The 7,049-nt window shown below is 39.5% G+C and overlaps 1 pseudogene; it reads right to left on the bottom strand.

Annotated features, from left to right (window-relative positions):
* Positions 1-1,512: 1,512 nt before the first annotated feature.
* LOC105085526 (importin subunit beta-1-like) lies at positions 1,513-3,871 on the bottom strand (annotated as a pseudogene).
* Between the last annotated feature and the right edge of the window lie 3,178 nt (positions 3,872-7,049).

Below are 7,049 nucleotides of genomic sequence, written 5' to 3'. Positions count from 1 at the left end.
AATATTATTATAAAAGACTATTAGATGAAGTTCAATTTTAGCATAGATCTACATGAAGGAGAAGATTGCCTTTTCCCTCTTCTTTAGGAGAGGGATAAATGTGTATTTTTCCTAAAATTTGCTTTTCCTGTGGGAAGCTTGAGATCATTATATTAATATTGAACTGCAGTGGAAAAATGAACCCTTTTTTGAATGTTACTTTCATCATAAGAGGTGTCATTATACACACACATCATTTATGCACATATTTTTGGTTGTTTTGTGGTTAATTGTTTTAAAGCACTGAAAGAAAACAATACTACATTGTAGACAATAGATAAAAGACAATAGAAAGTCAAACAATTTCCAAATGGCTCATTTATTGGATTTTGTTTGATCATTAAATTTATCTTCATTTCATAGATCAAAATAGTTACTTAAGCTTTGCTGTATTTTTACATATTTATTTTTATTGTAAATTTTTTTGTCACCTCCTTGGCATCATTTTTTATGGGGGGTAGATATTGAGATTGCCATATGAAGTGTCAAGAGGGAGCTTTTTCTTTGCGCTGCCACTTTCAACCATTTAAATTTTGGTTTCTTTAGGTTGTGGGGTTTTTTTGGCTTTGCTTTGTTTCATTTTGTTTTTGTCTTAGAAGTTTAGATTTTCATTCTGACCATTTGCTAGGATTTTCCTTAAAATATGATAATAACTAAAACCAACCAATCAAAAAGCTAAAAAGTGTCTTTATTTCTTTTCTTTTTCTTTTTCTTTTCCTTTTACATCTCCTGCAGTCCATCAGTTGACAGAATTTCAGTTAGTTTTATGAAATGCACCATTTACCACCCCCACTCTGTCCCACTTTTTTTAAGGAAAAAGATAAATTTCAATGACTTAAAGTTGAGAATGCAGATACAGCTTCATTCATCCACAGTTAGGTTGCAGAGTATTCCTTACCTCCTTTTAGCCTGAATGTGTACAGTGCTGCGTGGCAAACGTACACCAGCCCAGGCTCCATTATCATTATCAGTAGCATAGGTTCAAGCTGCTTTTTACGACAAAGTACAACTGCTGATCCCAATCTCTCCTCTCTGGAAAAACCGGTCATTCCACTCAGCAACACTGAAACACAAACTGTAGCATTCCCTGGGAAGAAATAACTTCCATTTCTTTTCCTTCAGGTTGCCCTTCCCCTTTCCCTTCGTCTTCCCCTCCTCCCACCCCCATCTCCCTCCTCCACCACCTCCAATTAAGTAAACCCGTTAGTTTTCTCTTTTCCAAAATGGCTACTCTAATGGTTTTCTCTGAAGTCGGTGTTTATGTAGGTAACCAACAGTCTCATTGCTGATAGCTGCTCCTTCTGTGGTAGGATTTTCAGTGTAGTGTGTTTTCAGCATCTGTGCACACTCCTTACTTCTATGTTTTTTAAAAGACTGCACATTTCCAGGGATGATCTTAGGTATCATCCCCACCACTACAGACTGTCCTGGTTCTTCGATTTCCTTAGGTATTTTGCTGTCCATCAAACAGTGTTATATTTTACTAGTTTTGAATTTCTGTTCCTCAGTTAACACTTCAAGAATCATCAGCCTAGATGCTACTAATTTCAGCACGTTCTTTCCAAATGCTGTAAAGAAGTTCCTTATTGGCTCAGCAGCACCAGTGCGTATATTCTTCAGATGATTCTCAAGTCTAGCAATGTGATCAAAGAAAGCTAGATTAACTCTACTCTTGGTTTCATCAGCAGTACCCCTGGGTATGCATTACCCTTAGATCCTTGTCTCTTTAATCCTTGTCAATTACAGAATAGGCTTCCAAGCAGCCTTCCCTTAGCTCATTCAGATCATCTACCATGTCACACTCTGATTTGTTCACCTGGGATTGGCAGTTTTGCTCAAGCATGTTCAATAGTGCCTCTAGGTATTTGTTAAACTCTTCACCAATAACAAGGGCAATATCACCAAACACTTGCAGAATCTGTGGCTTCACAGACCTATGGGCATTCTCATTCCCCAAGTTCTTTGTCAACAAAAAGCAAGATACTGGATTTCAAGGTGTGACATAAGCCATCCACTTATTGTACAGTCTCCAATAAAACCTTGAACTCAGGATAATTTTTCAACAAACTACTCATACTCAGCAGAATTTAGAGGCCTCTATATACTTTAGGAATTCACCAACCAAAATTTCCTCTAATGTGCTAACTGCCATCAGGTCATCCTCTTGCATCCTCCATATCCAACTGTGCTTTGGAAAATCCCTAACAGGGAGACCATCATCTCATCTTGATGCTGCACTTTTCAGAAAATGTTTTGAAGAGTTATGTACAGTAAAGACTGAAGGTCACTGAATTGGATCTTCTCAGAAGTGCTTTTCTATGTGACTGCATCTCTACTGATACACTTTTTGTAGTTAGAGCTGCCAGCATCAATTTTTGAACTGAAGGGTAATAGTGCTTGGTACTATTTTTTAAAGTTCTCATCAAAGCTTCATGTGCAGCACTTCCCACATTATTCTGGTGGCCATCATGCCTGCCTGTGATCTCTAGGAGCTTCTGAAATATGAGGATAAGCAGTAAGTAGCTGTTTTACCCTGATCATCACTTATGAAGTTTCATAAGCAGCTTCAACTAGATTGCAAAAAACTCAGCACACTTTTGATGCCATTCTTGGTTCAGCACTCAGGCCTTCTCTCAAATATTCTAACAAGGGAACCAAGTAGACATCACTGATGGCAGCTTCATGGAGCAACTGACAAAATCTGCCCCTAGGCTATATACTTGACTATCAAATAACTTACACAGGAGGTCTTTGATTAATTATATTAAGATAGGCATTGCCTGTATAACTAGGAGTTTGAGCTTATTGGATTTCTTTTCTTCCAAGAAACAGGCAAAAGCTATCACAGTGGTATCCACAGTGGTATCCTGGTATCACTAATCAGGGTTCTTGATCCATTCTTTACGAGAGGGAAGGACAGGTGGGACAATGTTATCTTCACATCAGGTGGCCAGGAGCATCATTTTCATCATCATTCCCTAGTGTCTGTATGAGAATTGGAACCTCAATTGTAGTGTTCCCTTAGCATAGATCTTGCTGTGTGATCTGGGGCCTTCTTTATCCTGCTGCCTCTTATGCTTCAATGGCCAACTCTATTTTGTCATCACACACATTGGACCAGAATTTTATTCCTTATAGGGCCACTTCATCAAAGTCATTGTGTTAATCACAAAAGAGCAGGACTTGTATGTGTCTCCACGTATTGATAATACAAGGACATTTTCTTCACCAGATTCTGTAATGTAGTCATTAATACCTTATTATCTTGATAATAGGTTGCTTCATAGACTATATGGAAAAGAAATTGCCTTTCAGATTTTTTGTCAAAGTTTCCTTTAAAGAACTCCTGTATTTCAAGAGTGTCTTAGTACCACTAACTTTACTATTATAATCTTTTTTCCTCTTCCCTAGGATTATGGCAGTCAGAATCTCATGGGATTGATCCCGTAGCTGCTCTGTGTGAATATCTTAGCAGACATAACAAATTGTATCCAATGTCGACTCTTTCATGTGCTCCATGGTGTTGGAGTTTGTGACATTGGTTACCAGCTGAAGACAGAATCCTGACCACTGGTTTACTGGGATCTCTGCACAAACAACATCAGCCATCATGGTAAGGGAGAGCTAAGCTAGTAGGTTTCTGTGCCCAAAGTCTGCAAAACGGTTCTTGGCTTCTTGGTCAAATATTAGCATTAATGGAAAGCCATTCTGCCTTGATGTTGTGGATCATTAGATGGCAAAGAGTTCTTGATCTGTAGAGCAGCTGCAACCCTGACAGTCTGGCTGTTTCCTGAATTTATGGCACTCTGGACATTTCCAGAAGGACCTTTGGCAAGTTTCACCACCCCACACTCCAGAAACTTCTACTTAGTTCTGGAGTTCATATTTCAAGCAGAGGTGGAGACACAGTTTCCTTAAGGCTGAGATCAGCTCCAAAGTAAAGGTGGTGGCAGTTGCTTCTCTTCAGGTGATGCTTGCTTCTCAGGTGACAGCTCTGACTGGTGATAGGGGTTGGGAGTTGAGTGGCACTGGAGGGTTTGAAGGGGGCCAGAATCACCACAAGTTCATTCATCTGTTCCTTCTTTATAATGCTCCAGCATCCTTTCCTTCCCACTCCCTCCTTCCCACTCTCCTTCTTTGCTATTGGCAGTGGCAGTTGCTTCTCTGGTGGGGGTGATGGAGAAAACTTAGAGGCAGCTCAGAGCACAGCTGGAGCTTGGTTGGCAAGGAGAGAAAGGAGAAAGGGAGGCAGTGAATGAATGGAAGCCAGGAAGGAGGGAAAACTTTGCTATACTTTAGATTATAGAAACTAAAAGCTAAATCATAAACACCAGAGGTCATTAAAATGACTTATACTATTTGTGGGAGGGTGTGCATGAATCTCAGGAATCAGTTCCTTGTTTTGGCCAAGTGCTCGAATAGGTAATGATATCTTAGAGCCCCAGTGATTTCCTTAAAGAAAGTTACATTAGAAAAGAACTTATAACCTGCCATTCACCCACAATTTCTTCATCCCAGCTCATGTAGAAGTATCAAACTTTCATTATTGATTATGTGCTTTGGGATTCAGACTGGTGAAAGGAACTTTAAAAAACTGCTATTTATATGGTACTAAAGGACCATACATTAGACTTTGCAGCCAAAATTGGACAAATGCACAACCCCAGCATCAGCAGTGTCATCTGCAATATACGGAAGTAAAAGGGCTGACTGGTTCTTTGCCAGATAGTAGACTCACCCAGCATAGCCCTGCAAGACAGGGATAGTAACTATATGCATCAAAATGTCATGTTAGTATGCACTTCAAATAAGGTTCAAGGTTACAAGGGCAGAAGAACTCTAGGAGCAAGAAGAAAACAATTTTAGTTTGCTTTCAAACTGTCAAAATTAAGTGACTAGTCATTCCTGTGTAGCAGTTTGGTACAGTCATATGGGAATGGGAATAATCTATCTTGGAAGGTTTGTACTGAGAAGGAGAGAAGAACAAAGACTTTCTGCAAAAGTTGTCCAATTTGTAGTTGTAGCAAATGGTGGCAGAGAAGTTATATTTACTTAGCATCATAGACATGCAAATTGTGCTTCCTAGCCTTGGCAAGAAGGTTTGCAGAGCTGATGAGTGCTTTCCACAAGGTAGTCTTTCATTAAATATTAGTGGATTTGATTTGTACCATCTGCCCCATATTTTCATGGAGTGCCCAGCTGTCTTTCTCTGGAAAGTCACAAACTAAACATGAAGTATGCAGTCCGAAAGTATTAATTACTCCATTACTGTGACTCCCAACTCGGTATCTCCTGTATAGTAAGTATTTCTGAAAACCTGCTTTAAAATTCTTAAATGAAATTTGTACCTACTATAACCTACTGATACACACTACTAGAGACAAAAATAATCCTATACAGTAACATGAAGACTAAATGAAAGGAAAGTAACATACTAAAATATGTATTTTTATATGCAAATGCACAGGCAAAACCAAGCAAGAAGACATAATACAATAGTCAGATGCTTGTAACTGTAGGTAAAATAACAGCTACCAATGTTGACTTTGTATCTACCCAATGATCAAATACTCAAGTATTATGTGTCAGTGCTATTTTTGACATGATATCCCCAAATGATGATAAATGCTCACTAAGTTTCAAACAAAACAAAGAAAAATATTTCCTCAAATTATGGTGTATAAAAAGAATTTTCAACTACATCAATGTGTTTTGGGTCATTTAAAAGTCATCCAACAAATATTTATAGAGCACTCACTGTGTGCCAGACACTGTCCTAGGGACTTGGAATACAGCAGTGAATGAAACAGGCAAGTATCTCTGGTCTCATGGAGCTTACAGACTTGGGAGTGGGGTGGGAAGGAGATAGACAATAAACATGGTAAGCACATTAAATAGTATGTTATGAGGTAGTAAATTCCTTGGGAAAAAAATTGAGCAAGGTAACTGCATTGGGACTGCTGGGGAGTGGTAGGCGGTTGGGATTTGAAATAGGAGTGGTTGTGGTAGGCCTTATCGAGAAGGTGATATCTGCACAGAACCTGGAAGGTGTTTAGGGAGTTAACCATGCATATGTCTGGTGAAAAGCATTCCAGGCAGAGGGAACAGCCAGTGCAGAGCCTCTAGTGAGAGTACATGCCTGGTGTTTTCAAGGCACAGCGACAAGGTCAATATAGCTAAAGCTAAATGAGTGAAGAGGAAAGTAGCAGGACGTGAGGTCCAGAGAGTTATTGACAGGAGGGAATATCATATGGGGGTTTGGAGGCCACTCTGAGAATTTCAGATTTCATTCTGAGTAAGGTGGGAAGCCATTGCAGGGTTTCGAGCAGAAGAATGACATGATGTCTGACTTAGATGCTATGTTGGGTATAGTCTGATGGGAAATAGGTGGGTGGATGGAAGGGGAAGGGAGGGGAGGAGGGAAAGAGTGGAATCAAGGAGTCCAGTTGAGAGGATATTGTAGTAATCCAGGCAAGAAATGATTGTGACTAGACCAGGGTTTCAGCTCTAGAGATGGTGAAAAGAGGTTAGATTTTGGGTAAGATTTAAAGATCCAAGTGGATTTCTTGATGAAGTAGATCTGGAGTATGAGATAAAGAGAGGGAAGAGGAGTGATTTTCAACTTTTCAGCCTGAACTTCTAGACGGTAAAATTTGCCATTTACTGAGAAGGGAAAGACTGCAGCTTTTGTAGTGCGGTGGAAGAGGGATACTGAGTTCAGTTTTGAAGATGTTGAGTTTGAAATGTCTATTAGACTTCCATGTGGAGTGTTGATAGGCAATTGGATATACAAGTATGGTATTCAGAAGAGATGTCTGAGCTAAAGTTAAAAGCTTGAGAGTCAGCCACATAGATGGGACTTAAAGTCATTTTATTGGATGAGCTCACCATCACTAAGAATGAAAAGGGGACCTGCCCATTTGGCATAATACCTGGCTTCCACAGACAGCATCTTCAACTCCGTAAATAGGAGTCAAAGGAAACCCACACAAATCTTCAAAAATAATTAT

The sequence above is a fragment of the Camelus dromedarius genome, chromosome X (assembly GCF_036321535.1).
Source record: "Camelus dromedarius isolate mCamDro1 chromosome X, mCamDro1.pat, whole genome shotgun sequence".
NCBI classification, from domain to species: Eukaryota; Metazoa; Chordata; class Mammalia; order Artiodactyla; family Camelidae; genus Camelus; species Camelus dromedarius.
This window is presented reverse-complemented; position numbering and strand designations above follow the sequence as displayed.